Source organism: Ictalurus punctatus, chromosome 10 (genome assembly GCF_001660625.3).
Source record: "Ictalurus punctatus breed USDA103 chromosome 10, Coco_2.0, whole genome shotgun sequence".
NCBI lineage: Eukaryota > Metazoa > Chordata > Actinopteri > Siluriformes > Ictaluridae > Ictalurus > Ictalurus punctatus.
The window spans coordinates 28,726,948-28,744,612 of record NC_030425.2 but is presented as its reverse complement, the minus strand read 5'-3'; the positions used below and the strand labels follow the sequence as shown (position 1 = coordinate 28,744,612).

The 17,665-nt window shown below is 42.7% G+C and overlaps 1 protein-coding gene and 1 long non-coding RNA gene across 3 annotated transcripts in view; both read right to left on the bottom strand.

Moving 5' to 3' along the window:
• ccdc102a (coiled-coil domain containing 102A) overlaps positions 1–8,318 on the bottom strand; it is a 38,565-nt gene extending 30,247 nt beyond the window's left edge. The window contains exon 1 of one of the 2 annotated variants that reach the window (XM_017478764.3): positions 8,164–8,318. The gene's annotated coding sequence lies outside the window, so the exon portion shown is untranslated. Of the gene's footprint in view, positions 1–4,995; positions 5,419–8,163 lie in introns of those variants that run through there. The other variant, XM_017478766.3, reaches the window with a different exon arrangement.
• A 1,160-nt stretch (positions 8,319–9,478) lies between these two features.
• On the bottom strand, positions 9,479–16,869 carry LOC124628548 (uncharacterized). Its single transcript, XR_008397120.1, has 2 exons — positions 16,615–16,869; positions 9,479–16,375 (listed from the first exon to the last, which is right to left on the bottom strand). It is a non-coding gene; the product is annotated as an uncharacterized LOC124628548 (long non-coding RNA).
• Between the last annotated feature and the right edge of the window lie 796 nt (positions 16,870–17,665).

Sequence of the window (17,665 nt, the reverse complement as noted above, 5' to 3'; positions counted from 1 at the left end):
ACACAGAGACAGAGAGAGAGAAAGAGAGAGAGAGAGAATAAAGAAGCAGAGAGCACGAGAGTTTGGTCAGAATTAGAAAATGTCTGGTTTGACTTTGTGACCTCGGGGTTTTTCCACTTGTCTCCCTCGCTCCTTCGCTTCCCAAATTTCTTACATCCGTCTTTCATTATTTTGTTAACTTTCCTCGCGGTCAAGCGAGCGCTGAAGAGTGGGCGGCCTTTCGAGAGGGGATTTACAACTTCAAAATGCTTTGGGAAGCTTCCAGAACAGAGTCCTGTTTGATGTTCAGTCTGAATCTGAGGAGACTGTTGGTTTAGATTTTGGGGTAGAAGTTGCAGGAACACTGTGTGTGAGATCAGGACAGCTCCACCCCCCCGCTCCGGGTTTAATGACCCAATTAACCCAATTCTTCTTTAAAATGTTACACAATTCATAACACAATTATGTGCATTAATACCGACTCCGATGCCGTTTTTCACCCCAGACACAGTACGAGTGCACGGGTTCGGTTCTGATCCCAAATGAGTAACGTACATATTAATCAGCTACAGGAAAACTGTGTTTACATTAGAGATCCACCGATAACAGTTCACCCATATTTAAGTGTTTTTTCCATAATTGGATATCGGTCTTGTATTAGCGGATCCACCGATAAACGCCGCCATCTTGAGGACCGCAACTGAAGCACCACATCTGTTTTTTTGTTTATTTATTAGAATTATTTTTGCGTTATATTTGTTTACCTGATCGAAGCTTTTATTTTAATAATGATAATAATAAAAAAATAAAGACACTTTAGTCCCCGTGAACGAGCTGTTACTATAGAAACCATAACACATTAGAAGGAGCGCATTAACATATATAAACCTGTTTATTTATGTTACAGAAAATGAACCCAGTCCTCCTGACCAATCAGAGGAGACGTCCAGCTCGAAAAAAAGCGCAGATCTCGTCCCGATTATTAAAAAGAGAGAACCGAGTCCTGCTTTTCTCCTCATCTCCACGCAGCGGGACAAACAATAAAACCGCGTCCGGCGTGTATGATCCACGTGACAGCCGTTTCCGAGTCGGATATTCGTCACGTCAAGGTCACGTCCTCTCGCTCTGCACTGAACGGTAGGTACACATCAATAGAAAGAGTCAAAACAGTGTTCTTCCGCCAGGATTGGTTTCAACGGAACTTCTTTAAAAGCCCCTAAACGTCTCGTGAGCCATGATTTGATTCTGAAATGAAGCAGCCAATAGCGTTCAAGATATGCCAAGCCACACCCCCACACGATCAAAACACACCTGGTGGCAATTGAAATAAACATGAAGAGGTTTTTCCCCCAGTTTCACTTTAGCAAGACGACGTGTTCGAGGCGAGGTCGAGCGTCAGCGTCACCGATGGCGACGGAGAGCCTCAGGGTCGTCACCGGGAGACATCAGACACGTCTGAGCAGGAGCTGCAATGACATTACTGATGGAGACGGGGTATAAACATGGGAATCACGTCTTCAATCGTTCCGACATCGAACGAGTCGCCACAAATCGGTAAAAAAAAACAAAAACAAACAAACAAAAAAATACACTCCTCCGAAAAACCGCCAACTTGCAAACTCCGCCCACTCACACACGAATAAACTCCAAACGCTTACTCTCAGTTGGAAAAGGGAATGTGTGTGAAGACGTGCATTAAAAAACCCCGCAGAAACAACAACAAACACCGACCAGCCATGTTTACTGCTAATGAGCTGCTCTAGTAAGACACGCCCCCAAGGGCGGGGCATATCCGTTCTAGGGAATATTTAACTGGTCGAACGCAAGGCGAGTACAACTTGAGTCACCAAGATTTTTAATAATTTTTCCCAGAAGTATAAAAAGGAGGAATACAAAAAGCTCTTTAAACTAAAGGGTGTATGGTCCGGGTCGGAAAAGTCCAGACCTCCAAATACTTTAATGCATCGTTCCTCAGAAGCCCTGGTTCTCCTCTGGGCAGATGGTACGAGGCCTCTAATAACCGCTCGTACACTGCATGCTCCGGTTCCTCCCTCCTAAAACCGCAGGCCGCTGCTCTGGCACATCTGGCAAACTGCTTACGGGTCCAGGACGTGGAGAAACTGGCCCAGAGAAACAAAGGCAGAGGAGTTCCTGATGATGAAGTGCCTCAGATCCTCCGAACGGCTTCTCCTCAGAGGACAAAAAAAATAAAATACGGATGACGTAAACCATCTCCAGAGCCAGAACTCGATGGGGAGGGGTAAATGGGGGGGGGGGGGGGGGGGGGTTCTGCAGTGACCCCTGAGAACGCTTTCCGCCGACGCTTTAATCCTCGTTCCGTCCGACTTCCTTCCTGCGGTTTCCTCAGCACGACGCCGCAAATCCCCATCAGCGATTACACACCGAGACTTCTCTAGGAATTCGGTCCAACTGCACATTCTGAATGGACTCCTTTGATATAAATAAATACGCCCCTAAACCAAGCAATACATCTAAAAAGCTCCATTTTTACGTGGAATCGGAAACCGGGCCCAGGCCCGCGAGCAGCGCCGTTTATCGCCCGGTCCTGAATGACATCCATCCCCACGAAATGTCCTCCAAATGTAGACTATTTATTTTTCCATACGAAAAGGCCTCCAAACGGAACGCCTTTCATCATTAGAACATGAAACAAATCCTTTTAACCGAGGCAAAAGTAATGGCGCCGTCTCATGTGCTCTTGACGTTGTTCTGGGTGTGTTTGATATTTAAAATAAATAAATAAATTTTTTTAAAAATCACACACACACACACACACACACACACACACACACACACACACACACACGGATGAAGCCACAGATGGAGTCTCTGACTACAATTGAAAAAACTAAACAAAAGATGTTTTCTTTAACAAGAGTATAATTACGGCTGGGCAATATAATCGATATCGTGATGAAAGATTACACGATACACTTTCCTGAGATATCGTTGGTACGGTAATGTGTTTTTAAAACGTTTTTAATAATTACAAATTAAAACGGTACTGAACGAATGTCGTTTGTTTGACGTAATAAAAAAAAAACCTTCTTCGTCTTTGCAGGCGTCGAAGAAAAGCACATCATTGAACGTTTCCAGCACGTAACGATGACCATGTGAACTCCACAGTTCGGTAATCACGTGATGGGAGATCGCTCCAGCGGAGGTTTATAGCGGAAAACGGCTAAACCCTTTAAAACCCACAAACCGTACATTATGAAAGGCGAACTACTCATTTAAAGATTAAACCAAACGTTATTATTCTACTCGAACGTAAATCTCGGTTAAGCTTTAGAACCCACTGAGATTTGGACCGGAGAGATACACACCCGCCCAAAAAAAAAAAAAAAAAAAAAAAAAAACCCTGCAGGAACCAACGACACATCTGGCAACCCAGACGTGACCCGGGGCGTCCTGAGAACATTCGCTAATTTGCATACAACCAAAGAAATGAACAAAACAAAAATAATCATGCATGGGAGATTTCCTTTAAGCATTTCACAAGTGAGGAAAAGGAGATCATGCCTAATTTGCATAGAATATAATTATAAATAAATAAATACATACATAAATCCGCACATGCACTTCCCTTTAAAGCCGTCTCTCGACTACGAAATGCTGAAAATCTGTCTGGAAAAGAGAAAGCGTTCAGTCGAGTGTTTCAAATCGCAGATCTCGTGCAGGAACGTATTAAAAATCTATAAATATGTATGAATATGCAAATTCAGAAAACGGCCCTTCCCGCCATGACTAACAGGCTAATCTCGCTACGACGAGCTAACGTAGTTCACGTGACGGCTTGCTATGGAACCCGCGTCAATCTCCTCACGTTTTGTCGGATATGGCAACGTTACCATGGCAACCGCTATCCGTTCAGGGATGCCGTGAGCTTAGGTGGAGCCGATACCGAGGTTGCAGAGTTGCCATCATCGTCTCGGTCACGAGGAGTTCCTTTCATTTACTCATCGACATGGCAACCGAGTTCACACGTAGCTCCACCCCCACCCCCCAGATCAGTTTTACGCAGTTTAAACCAACAGCGTTTGACCTGTTAAGGTTCACGGCGACGTTAATGATGACGAAATACATACGATCAGGTCTGATTAATAGAAATAATGATTTAAATATTCACCGCCGTTATACAGAATCGTCAGGTCAAGAAAAATTCAGCTTCAGTGCTTTAAGAGCACTTAAAATGGCGAACTGAATAAAATCTGACCGCAGCGCAACCCGACGCCCTGACATCGCTACGCCCCGACGCCCACGTTTCACCTCCTCCACACCATTAATCGATCATTTACCGCTGACGAGATCTACAGTCACGGGTTTAAACCCATCAGCTGCTGACGTCCGAGTCGTGAACAGTGACGTGATCTTTAACCGTTTACATCCCTCAAAACCGTCTCACGCGCTAATTTATTATTATTATTATTATTATTATTATTATTACAAATGTTTAATTAAAGCTTTTATCATCAGGGTTTGGATCAGTGTTCCAGCACAAACTATATTTACACAATAAAATAAGCTGCTAATTATTATTTTTGTATATACACAATATTATATCGCACCGCCCGGCCTTACATAACTCACACCACGTCTCCACCCGCCATACACACACACACACACACACACACACACACACACACACACACACACACACACAGAGAGAGAGGTGAAGAGATGGGTGTAGAGGTGTGGAATGAGTAACACTAGTGGAGGCACGCTGACGAATTCACACAAACTACAGCACTAGAGAACAATCCTAGAAACCAATTAACAGCTGAGTTCTGGACTCTGATTGGTCAGGAGGTGTTGATTAGCTTTCTAGAACAGCAGCGCAGCCGGCATCGGGAACAGTTGGACGTCTGCCCGTCAAGCTCTTCGGCCCGTGTCCATGCTTTTGTTAACCCTGTGATTTAGATCCAGATGAAGATGGAGGGAATGTGAAGATATGAAAAAAAGGAAGGAGGAGAGGAAATAAAGAGCACTTCTTACTGTCTGAAACACGCCCAACAACACCGCTCAGCTGTCAGAGATCCTCGACATCACCCGGGTTATCCTTCAAGATCACACAGTCCTCCCGCAGGGGAGCAGACAGCGTCGCCATGGCGACATGATATTTTCGAGGCGAAGAAGGAAGGAAAGAAAGAAAAACCAGGACCGTCTGAATTCGGTGGCTCGTTCACCCGTCTGGCTTTTTCTCCCCCACGCTCAAGACCAGACCAGAGCTTGTTCAGGGGGAAAAACAAACCTTGACAAGGTAAAGAGAAAGAAGATGGAGAGAGACAGAGAGAAAGACAGAGACAGCGCGGCAGAGAGACAGAGAAAGAAAGACAGACAGAGACAGCGCGAGAGAGAAAGAGAGAGAGAGAGAGACAGACAGCGCGAGAGAAAGAACAAGAGGCAGACGGCACGTGAGAGAAAGAAAGAGACAGAGAGACTAGTGAGAGAAAGAAAGAGAGAGACAGCGCGACAGAGAGAAAGAGAGAGAGACAACGTAAGAGAGAGAGAAAAAGAGACAGCATAAGAAAGAGAAAGAGAGACAGCGTAAGAAAGAGAGAGACAGCGTGAGAGAGAGAGAAAGACAGTGAGAGAGACAGCACGAGAGAAAGAGAAGAGAGAAAGAGGACAGAGACAGCACGAGAGAGACAGCATGAGAGAGAGAGAAAGAAAGAGAGAGACAGCGTAAGAAAGAGAGACAGCGCAAGAGAGAGAGAAAGAAAGAAAGAGAGAGACAGACAGTGAGAGAGACAGCACGAGAGAAAGAGAAGAGAGCCAGAGGACAGAGACAGCGCGAGAGAGAGACAGACAGTGCGACAGAAAGAAAGCGCGAGCGACAGAGGGAGCGGATATGAAGAGCTGAGAGGTAATGAAGAAAAGGCGGTGGGGAAAGTAAATCACAGTCGGCGTGACGCTCTCGGGTTCTCGATGCGGACGATATCGGCGGCGTGTCTGATTAAAAAAAGAAAATCCGCTAACGATAGACCCGTGATTAAACAAAATGACCGCGTACACCAGCGTTTACATCATCGATCATCTCCGCGTGATGCGTGCAGCAGTTTCTCTCCGTTACCACGTGTCCTTCACATCTCGCCAACATTTCTATATATTAAAAAAAAAAAAAAAACACGACAATGACGAATTTCAGTCACGTTGACTTTACAGTCTCAGGTTAACGGCAGCATCGACTCGTCCCTCCCCGACATCACTGCATCGATTCAGAGAGAAGGAAAGTAAACAAAAAACAATTTGTCCTGAACCCGATTATTATTATTATTATTATTATTATTATTATTATTATTATTATTATTATGTACTGAATATTAAATATGCGCAAGACGTATTTAGCTTGTTCTAAAGACTCGTCCAGCTCTGCGTACATCTACGATCTCAAACCTCTCTGTTCTCCAGATTTAAAACGGTATCGGAGTAAATCTATGGGACGCTAACAGGAAACACACCTCCCCACATCCTCCCTCTCTCCGTTCGGTATTCCCTCCCTCGGGCACACCATTTCCACCACAAACTCTGCGACCCATATCTCCGTATCCAACAACATGTCCAAACCCACGCCCATGTCAGAGACAGCGAAGACGTCCGGCAAAAAGCCGCAGGAGGAAGTACAGACGCACGGGGCTCCCGAAGGACTCGGAGAGATGAAACAATACCGCGAGGAAGAAGAGAAAGAGAAGAGAAAACCAAAACCATGACATCTGTGGGCGACCTGACGGATCCAGATGTGGAGGATCAGAACATTCTTTCCCGTTGGGGGATTAAATTTTTTTTTTTTTTAAACTGAAGGAAAGAAAAAGTTAAAACGGCCATATTTATCTCGAAAGGTTATTCGCAGGCAGTTGAGGCGTAACGTATATTTAGAAAGAAAACCAATAATCAAGGAACTGACTGTAAACCAAAAACCTCCTCAGATATTTAGAGAAAGTTTTGTTTTCACACGTTTAGTCTGAGCCACGGCTAAAACGCGACGTGACCGGGTCCGAGAGCGTCCGAGTCTCGAGGTCGTCTCGGTTCGCTTCGGAGTGAGAAAGCGATTCGACTCACCACAGGAAGTGAATCAGACATGCCGTGTGTGTTGGAGAAAATAAATAAATAAATAAATAAATAAATAAATAAATAAATAAACAAACACACTAACTGTTTATAACTCGTTATTTGTATTAATTATTGAATCGTTTATCAAGTGCAGGCTCGGTGTTCTGATGGCTTTTGCGATTTTCACACACACACGTTTGGTGAACTAATCCCAACTGACATCTGAACAGTACTGTACAGGTTAATCATCACACACACACCTACAAACACTGAATGTGCAATTCTGAGGGAATGTGAGTGTTTAAATCCCACCACGTGTGTGTACGCGCGCGCGCGCACACGCACGCACACACACACACACACACACAACAGGCCTGCACTGTTTCACAGTTTTACAGCTGGGTATAAAAGGGGACACTGCGCCTGGAGGAAAACAGATGGTAGGATTTGGAGAAACCGAGCTCCTGTCATCCACCACCAGGTCTCACACACACACACACACACACACACACACACACACAAGGAAGTAAGCATTAATGCCTGCATGAAGAAAAGGAAATCTGAGGGGGAATCCTGCGCATGCGCGTTACAGATGAACTCCTACTCCTGCATGAGTAACGTTAACATGAAGTTCACTTTTATCACCAAAAACAACTAAATAAAGACCAACAAAAAAAAGTCGATTGTGAGTTTCTGAGCTGTGGAACACTTTTTCCCCGAGGAGCTAAGCTTAAAATGATGAGTAATACATGCACACAAACCTAAAAAGTCACACCTGAATTATTATAAAGTCCGTTTTTTTTTTTTTTTACCTCAGAAATCATTAGCTAGCGAGCTAACTAGCATCAGGTATTACAGCGCCTCCTCTCAATAATCCTTATCTTCCCTTCACAAAGACAAAGACATCCTGTTCCTGTCTAAACGCTAAAAGGTGATTGAAAAAGGTCAATGGTTATTATTTTAGCCTGTAAATAAATCAGCGTCGGCTGCAGGAGTTTAGCAGGTTAGCATTCCCACAATGAAGCTGGTGATGAGCGGCTCTACACCGCTGCACAAGGCGAAAAACCACCACATAAAGACTCCCACAAGATTCGTTTGTAGACAGGAACATACCTGGGAATATATATAGTGGAGATATGATCTCGGGAATGGTGTTTTAATCGTTTCGTTGTCCTTTTCCCGCTGACTTCCAGCTTCGCGACTTTATCCAGTTGTTCTTCCTGCAGGAATTTTCTCATCACTGACTGGAGACGCTGCTGGTGGAGGGGTGAAGGGGCGTGGCTTAAACATAACGGGCGTGGATTTAGATAAACGGGCGGAGTAGGTGAATGGGCGGGGTTTATATAGGGGCGTGGTCGGCAAAACTCGGCAAAAGCTCTATTCAAAAACTTGTGTTCTACAGACAAACCTCGTTTACACACATTTAATTTAGTATATTTATCAGCTTCACTTAGGTCAGCTTTTTGGGTTTTTTTGGACACTTACTGACTGTAGGTCATCTATTATTCGGTACAAAAGTATTGGCACCCCAAACATTGCACTTACACATTCATTCACATTAGAGACGCACCAATACGAAATTTCTCAACTGATACCAATTAACCGATTATCCAGCGTGATATCGTCCGATACCGATAACCGATACCGATAGTTCTGCCTTCTTTTAAATGAATAATAATTAATCCCACAATTCGGAAAGAAATGCAAAAAAAAAAAAAACTTTATTCTCTCCATTTCAACAAGTTGTTTCACAGTAACTGGTCTCATGAACAGAACACACATTACTCACATTAACATGAACACATGAACTCAATTCTGAAGATTAGAGTAAGATTATTAACTTATTGAATGTTATTAATTCATATTAACATTGACTGAACTGTAAAAAAAAAACCTCCTGTTAGTCTCACATTCACTCTCCACACACACAAGCATTTCTACTTCATCACTGAACATGAAACTGCTAATATATATAGGCCTAAAATAAACTGATTTATATATTAACATTAACTGGATATGCAACAACTAAGCAAAAATTAAGCAACAAATACACACTTACACTCAGAATGGAATTAGACAATTAGGGTCTGATTTTAAACACTGAACTGTTTGAATATTTTTATGCATTTAGTTCAAAATAATACATAATAAAATGATAAACAATGATTTGTTCAGAATGATGTGTGACATCCCAAAACAATCGACTTTCACTAATCTTTCACTCGAGACCAGAAAAAAAAAAACGCAGTTTCCTAACATTTCTAACATTTAAAACAATAGAACAGACTTTAATCTCCGGCGGTTTGGAACAGGACGTGCTGGTGTCTCTGATGTATTCTTGTCTCGTTACTTCTCAGATCCAGTTTCTCATGAAAATACCATTCTCCGTCTAAAATGCACACAAATTAGTTTTTAAAAAAAAAAAAAAAAAAAAAAAGGATAGAGGAAGTGATGGAGGAAGTACAAACTAAAATGTGAAGGACAGAGGGTTCTCCAGGTCCAGGGTTGGCAACAGGGGCGTTTCTTGAACTTTAAGGTGTGAGAGACCCGGCCCCCGGAGGCTTCACTCTGGGTTTTTTCCCCCAACCTGTCAAAATACCATAAAATATTTTCATATTGCTGTCTACGTGATTTAACCTTGGCAAACCCTAATGAATAAATATCAGGATTAGCTGAGGTCTAAGAAGATCAGTGTGAAATTATGGAGTGAATTTATTGGGTTCCTCCAGTCTTCATGCTGGTTTCTGTCAGATGGTTACTACACTCAGCTACACTCTGCTGCTTTTGTCTGTAATGCTCTAGTTCTTGTGTGCTGTGACACAGGGGATATCTGTAAATATAATCAAACCTGTAAGCATTTTGTTAGTGTGTTTTTTTTCTGTATATTCTCATAACGTAGATGTTCTCCTGTAAAATTCACCTAAAACGCCTAGCCAAGGCATACCCAAAGTAAAATTAAAGCTGTCCCTGAACCATTTGGAGCACATGCATGGTTTTGGTCTCTTTTGAAAGCTGGACTAAATATTTTTTACATAATTGCATTGTTCGGACCTTTTGCCGGTGTTTTTGTCAGGATGTTATGGATCAGTGAATTACTATGAGGCTTCACATGAGGTGAGTTCTCGTGAAGTGTTTGTTTGTATGTTGGTGGTCTGACGGAGACGCTGATTGTAGCTGCTGTTGTGATTGTATCTCAAAACAGTTTATATCAATCGAATCACAAGAATCTTAGCTTTCCAAAGATACGAGTACCTTCGTACACGCAGAAGCTGTGTAGATAGCACAGATTTGCTCATAACATGGCGACAGTGTACGACGGCGAGATGGCTGATAATCTCTAAAATGATTGATATTGATGGCTGATAAAAAATTGATGTTAGAATATGTTCCCATCGTAAGACGATAGTTTAATCCACATACTTACCTTGAATAACAAACTCTCTCGGCTGGCGTAGACGTGCAGTTGCTGCACAGACACCGTGGATTTTGCGCCACTCTCGCCTCCTCTCCTCTCTGATCGTCTTCATCCTCATGGACGTTTTGAGTAACGTCTTCTATATTATCCTCCTCGCTTATGCTACGCTCGGGTTCAAATCGAAAAGGCTGAAGGCATGTTTATATCTCTGTAGGGTCGCTGGAGAATCGAGACCGGTGCAAACATTTGACGTCACTACCCAGAATGCATTGCGACGTAAACAGCAATGGCGGCCTACGAGCGCAAGGATTTTTTATTTCTAGGCATCTAGAGTGTTTTTATATAGCGGATTTATGTAATGGGTGTCAGGGTTAATCTAATGAGCCATACGAGTCTTCATAGTCGGGTTCACTTTAAAAAAAAAAAAGTACAGGAAAAAAATTTTTATAGAAAAATTGTGAAACAATTTAATAAATAATGGAAAACTTTTGATAATTAAAAAAAAAAAAAATGCAAATTAGGAAGCTATAAGCTCATGGATGAATTTAATAACCTAATATACCTAAATTAAAAAAAATAAAACTGCTTTACTTTAATTAACAGCAGTCGAGCTCAGTAAAGCTGATAACCGCAAAAAAATATACATTTTTTTCTCTAATATTTGGATATTGTACAGAAATGATAGTCTGGATTAACATGATAATGCTGTATTACTCTGCTCTGTAATAATTTCTAGTCGTGGTGCTTTAATTCAATATACAATTTAAATTGGCTTTCTATCTAACAATTCTGTTGTTTTATATTCGAAATGAATAAAAACAATTATTTTAATATTCAGTACTGCTGCAATACTGAATGACCGTGCATGCAAGTGGTTCAACAAAAGGACCAGATGGTGTAAGGCGTCTCTAATGGATCGAACAAAATAATCCTCCAAAGAAGTGTCATATTATTTGGTCTGGGTGGAAAAGTCGCAGGTTTAAGTTACCGTAGTTTCCGATGAACATTGAACTGTCGATCGGTTTACATTTGGCGGACTGAAACGAAAAGAAGTCAGACTGTGTTCCCGAAACAGCTCCTCGTCTCTCACGCTCACTCAAGAATGAGAACGAGGAATAATTTGATTTGGATTCACGCAGCATTAAATATACGTACTGGCTCCGAGTCAGATTTCACAGCAGGTACAGATTACTGCTCGGAGAAGATAGAGCAGCCTGGCCATGTAACCTCACGCCTTCCTGCAGGAAACCTGTCAGTTCCAGGAACCTCCTAAATCATCAGTGTGTATATAGCGTGGAACTGAGATGTCGATGGAGCGAAGGCCGTAATTAGAAGCAGACACAGAACCGCAGTGAGATATTGGATTAATTTGGATGTGGGTTGGAATTTACTCAATCTGAGGAAGTTGTTGAAAGCAGGAGGGATGAGAGGAGATATGAAACCTGCATTCGTGTTTATCGGTTTCTTCTCATCCTGTCATATCAGGAAGAAGCAAAAAGAACTAGGCCCGAGTGTCAAGACTAATGTATACGTATGTCAAGTCTAATTTTATCAAGAAAAAGCTCAAACATCAGCGACCACTCAGGGAACAGGGAAGGCTCAGTGAGATATTGTGAGAATGAGGTGCCAAGATTTTAATAATACTGTTTTTATGTCCAAAAATAATACAGAAATGAGTTTGGGACATTTTAATTTGATAATTCGTCACTCCCAGGAAGACAATCAAAACTTTTTTGATGACTCGTCCTGTACTCGGCTTATGCGTGTCCAATTAGAAGCTCTCTAGGATGTATATGCCCTGCCCCCAGGGGCGTGTCTTATTTTACAGAAGAAACTTGTCAGCAGTAAACACGGCTCATTGGTGTGTTCTTGGCCGTGAGTCTTCACGCCGAAAAAGATATAAAACTTACGCTGGAGACTAGATGTTGAATACAGAAACAACACTTTACCGTAACACTACAAACAAAACAAACAAAGGATGTCTGTACCTATTAAAACTGTGGACAGCAGAGCAGGAACGATCAGGGCTAGTGTGGGGACCTCAATGTCTTCTCCTAATGAACTTATAGGGCACTTGACTGTCGTTTCAACATATCCAATGTAAGGGACTTCCTGGAAATTAGCTCCTTCTACTTCTAAGTAATTTGTTCAATGAGTGGATAGGAAAATAGGACAAGTTCTCTTGATAGAAAGAATTGGGGAGTGTTGTCACTTGAGAGCGCGTGTTTAACAAACAATCAATAACTTGTCACTTGTGCAGTGCACTTGGCCCCAATTAGTCCTTTTGGCAGGGTCACTAACTATCCATTCTCAGGACGTTTTGCTTGGGTTTCAGTCTCTGTTCGTCCTCCAACCGGAACTGAACCTAGATTAAACCATCAGGTTTGAGGCAAAATTCTCAATGTCCCATGCTAGCGGTTTATCCTTTAGCTGCTTCCTCTTTGAGGCTACTAGAGAGGGGTTTGGCTCACCCTGAGACAGGGGTTTGATGTGTCCATCCTCCCCACAGCTGAAACAATACCGGGGTTGTGGCCTATTGCTGGTGTTATTATTTGCACCTCGGCTGTGAAATTGTGGTTATCGAGTGGTATTGTCGACTGCAGACCTTGTAACAGCCGATTTGGGTATTACTGGTTCGGCTGCTGGTCTAGTCGGCGTCTTTCGACTGATCTTCTGTGTAATTTGGGTGAGCTGGGATTGTAAAATCATCTATCTGTCTCTTCAGGTCTTGAATTTCAATTTTGGAATCAGAGGTGGATGGCGATGGTGTGCACCCTTCGTCATACTGGAAATAAGCACCTTGATAATGAGATGAGACTTTCTGCTTTACATTACTACTTGCTAATACGAGTACTGCTTGATGCGGGATGCTTTGGATGTCCGTTTGTCTTCTGCTGTGTGGAGTAACGAGAAATTCGAAGAAGTAGGTGGGTTCTGCTTCCTCTGTTCTAGCTGTAATTCTGATATTAAGATGTTGTCCAAAAAAACCCTAAGAAACTGTTTCAAGAGTTACCCGTCAAGGTCGCTTGCAGACACACCTCCCCTCCTGAAGGCGGCGTTCAGCATCATTCGTAGTCTTTGAAGAGGACTTCTCACCATTATCTTGCATACTATTAAGATACTTTGCAAAGGAATCATCTCCATCTTCAATGGTGCCGAACGCAGAGTCTAGGATATCCAAATACATGCCTGGGAGAGACCCGGGTGTCAGATGCCTCACTAGGTCAAAGGCAGGTGACAAAAGGCTTTCAAGGAGTTTGCATGACTTGTATATATATCTGTCAGTTTTGTGTCTTTGAGGAGTGTTTCCACATTAGAACGCCATGCTTCAGTCTTCATTATTGGGGTGAGGGGAACGCCCAGAGAAGGACCAGAGTCGTAAAGGTGTGTGTACGTGCATAGAAGAATCTTCATTTCTTACCATGTGCTCGACGATTACTCTCTGTACTTCCGGTGGATTGACATCAGAAAGTTTTAAAGCAGGCTGTGTCTTTCTTTCAGAAGCTGTAAGTGGTGGAGACCAGTTACATTCTGGCTGAACATATGGCTCTTGAACTGTACTGAGTGGAAGACTAACCTAGGCAGTAGCTTCTGGAACATGTTGCTCTGGGGTGTCAAGTGAGTTTGGTCTGATTCCACCAATCAGGAAACTTTAAAGGCCCAGTAAGCATGTGTCCTCTGTGCATAGTAACATTGGTTTTAGAGCTCTACACTGACACCTGGTGGTTAGATGTTATGGATTGTCCCTGATGGAACGTATTTGACAACAACACATCAGTGGTACAGCAGGTAATAGCTGTTCCCTCCAAATTTGGTATGTGATTGAAAATCACAGTAACTCATCGACAATTATACAGTTTGAAGCCGGACAGTGGAGGTTCACATTAGTGAGTCCCTTTATACAGAAACGTACAAAACTCCAGGAGTGAAATTATGAGAATTGATACGAATTATTTTCCAGCTAACTGCATTTTCATTACACACCAAATTCGTGTGTAAGTGCTCCTGAGAGCAAATTACGAATGAATGAATTACTGTCCAGCTTGATCAGTGATGAATGAGGCTGTCTGGGTCTGCCTGTAAGGTGCACTGAAGATCCTCCACTTTTACCGAAATCCAATTAGAGGTCACAGAAAAGGCCTTAGGCTGCAATTTTATCCGGTAACTCGGTGTACTTCTTAAGATCGGTTTCCATATGCAGGCGCCGGTTGCTATGGAAACTAAGTGACTTCATGCACGCATGCATTCCTTCAGATGTGATGTGAATGAAAGAGGATGAGAGCAGGATATTGAATTTTGGTCACCTGAAACACAAGCTGCACCTGAGCGAACTTACCTGTGCTGAGGAGGTGGAAATGCATCAGTGAGATCAATCAGGAGTGTCAATCACTCAGTGCTCGCTCTTCTACAACACCACATTCAGTCCATGAACAGGCTTGGTCACGGATGAATACTGTCATTTTGCTTCTCTACTTCTTCTTCTTCTTCTCAGAAATAAATGCTTGAGAAAATCTTGATGACCAGTAGAGGGCGCACTCGGTTTTATTCTCTACCTTTGGATAAAATCTTTTTGCATTTCAAAATATTCCATGTTTGCCATTCTTCATACAGTCAAGTCCTGAATTATTGGCAAACAAGCAAAAAAACCACACACACACACCGTTTTAAACATTTTTCAACTACTAACCTTCCATTAACAGAACATTCTCACGAACCTCTTTTTTTAAATGGTGTAAAAAGATGGGTTTTAAGGGTTAAGGGTTCTCAGTGTCCCGATTTGAATCCTCTTAAACACCTGTAGTGTGAACTGAAGGAGATTCAAATGTCGTGCACGGAGAAGGGAACCAAAATCCTCTACGCAGGACTCCGAGCTTGTTAAACTGTACAGGAAGAAACTCAGCAGAGGGTTCGGCACGTATTAAATGTGGGGTGCCAAAACTTTTGAAACCATGGTCTGTAGAAAAAGTGTGTGTGTGTGGGGGGGGGATAGTGCGCTACAGTAAAACTATACGGATTCCCGTATATTTTTTATATTCTTTCTGCTATGCATTTGTTAATAAGTATCACTCACTGCTTGTGATATTACTTTTTACATCGTCATCATTATGGGTGCCAATAATTTTGTCACTGACTGTATGTGACAACATGAGACATTTCAAATACAGTCGTGTTCTGAATTTTAATGAATGGCATATATCCGACTTCCAAATCACACAACTAAGACATCCAGACTACTCAGACGCATGAATCGACAAAAAAAAAAGAAAATAATAATAATTTTTTTTTTTTTTTGAAGTTTGGATTTTTACTGAATTTTGTTGACGACACACATGTAGAAGCAATTTTAATTTACGTAGAAAATGCTTGTCTAGCCTCCAGAACTTCTCATCAGAGCCCGTATTGTCTTCCTTTGAGTTAGTGTTTGTCCTGTTAGTGTTAGTTTTAGTGTTAGTGTTAGTTTTAGTGTTAGTGTTAGTTTTAGTGTTAGTGTTAGTGACCGTGTCCAAGCTGTGTTGAAATGATCTGATGTCAGATCTTAAGTAAACTCTGATTTGGATCAATTTTAGTTTTGGATGAAATTATATAGCCTCAGGCGCACGGTGACTTAGTGGTTAGCACGTTCGCCTCACACCTCCAGGGTCGGGGGTCGGATTCCCACCATGGCCGTGTGTGTGTGTGCGGAGTTCGCATGTTCTCCCCGTGCTGCGGGGGTTTCCTCCGGGTACTCCGGTTTCCTCCCCCAGTCCAAACACATGCACGGTAGGCTGATCGGCGTGTCTAAAGTGCCCGTAGTGTATGAATGTGAGTGTGTATATGATTGTGCCCTGTGATGGATTGGCACCCTGTCCAGGGTGTACCCCACCTCGTGCCCGATGCTCCCAGGGATAGACTCCAGGTTCCCCCGCGACCCTGAAGAAGGAGTAAGCGGTAGAAGATGGATGGATGGATGTATTATATAGCCTCAATTCTATTTAGAGGATATGTGTAAACGTAAGAAGGATTTCCACATCCTGGACATGTGCGATATTATTGTTGACTGCAGAGCAAACACATGGCACTGATCATAGAGAAATGTGTACTTATTGATTGACAGCTGCATTAACGAACTCTAGAGATGTTAAATGTTATTATAACCAAAACACACTCACATGTTGGTTATCAGAATCCATTTCCCCGATTAAAAAGAGTCAGTATGAGGCAGAACTTGTCGCTGGGATTTTGCTGTGTGTGTGTGTGTGTGTGTGTGTCCTCTATTTACTCGTGAATCCTGACACCGAGCCAGCGACGTCTCAGCTTCCAGAGTGCAGCGTGTAACTGAAGTAAACTTTTAAAAATACACCATTAGATGCCGGATCAGCAGGAACGTAGACGTGACTCTCCCCCTGTACCGCCTGTTCCTCAGGAGTGCTGAAGAAAAACACATTTTTTTTAACGCAAAAGATTTGACACTCACGTCACAAATACCATCTGTTCTATTATAATTATCCCAGAAGAAGCATACGTGACGTGTACACCGATCAGCCATAACATTAAAACCACCTGCCTAATATCGTGTAGGTCCGCCTTGTGCCCCCGAAACAGCTCTGAGGCGTCGACTGAACAAGACCTCCGAAGGTGTGCTGTGGGATCTGGCACCGAGACGTTAGCAGCGGATCCTTTAAGTTGCGAGGTGGGGCCTCAGAGCATCCCACAGACGCCGGTTCGGATGGAGATCTGGGGAATTCGGAGGCCGGGTCAACATCTTGAACTCTTTATGTTCCTCAAACCGTTCCTGAACCATTTCTGCAGTGTGTCAGAGCGCATTATGCTGCTGGAAGAGTTTAATAAATGAAAAATGATGGATGAAAAATTCATGGGGGATAACACACTTGGGGCAGTTATTGGGGAAATAATACATTATGGGATGTAAGAGTAACTCTGCTTCTTGGTGGGCCATATCACAGCATCCAGTCATTGATTATTTACTATAACTGCACTTTCCAGAGTGTTTTAGTCCTTACATAAGCACTATGTCACCTCGACAGCGCTGTACTTGACGATCTTGGTCATGTCACGTGTCAGTGGGAGTCGCTCTGCTGAAACGTGGAAGAGGAAAAAAAAGCAGATCTGAGTAAAAGCTAATAAGGAAATCATCACACGTGCATTTAACCACTGCACTGCATTCATATATAAAGCGCTCGTGAGCTTCACGCAGGAGGT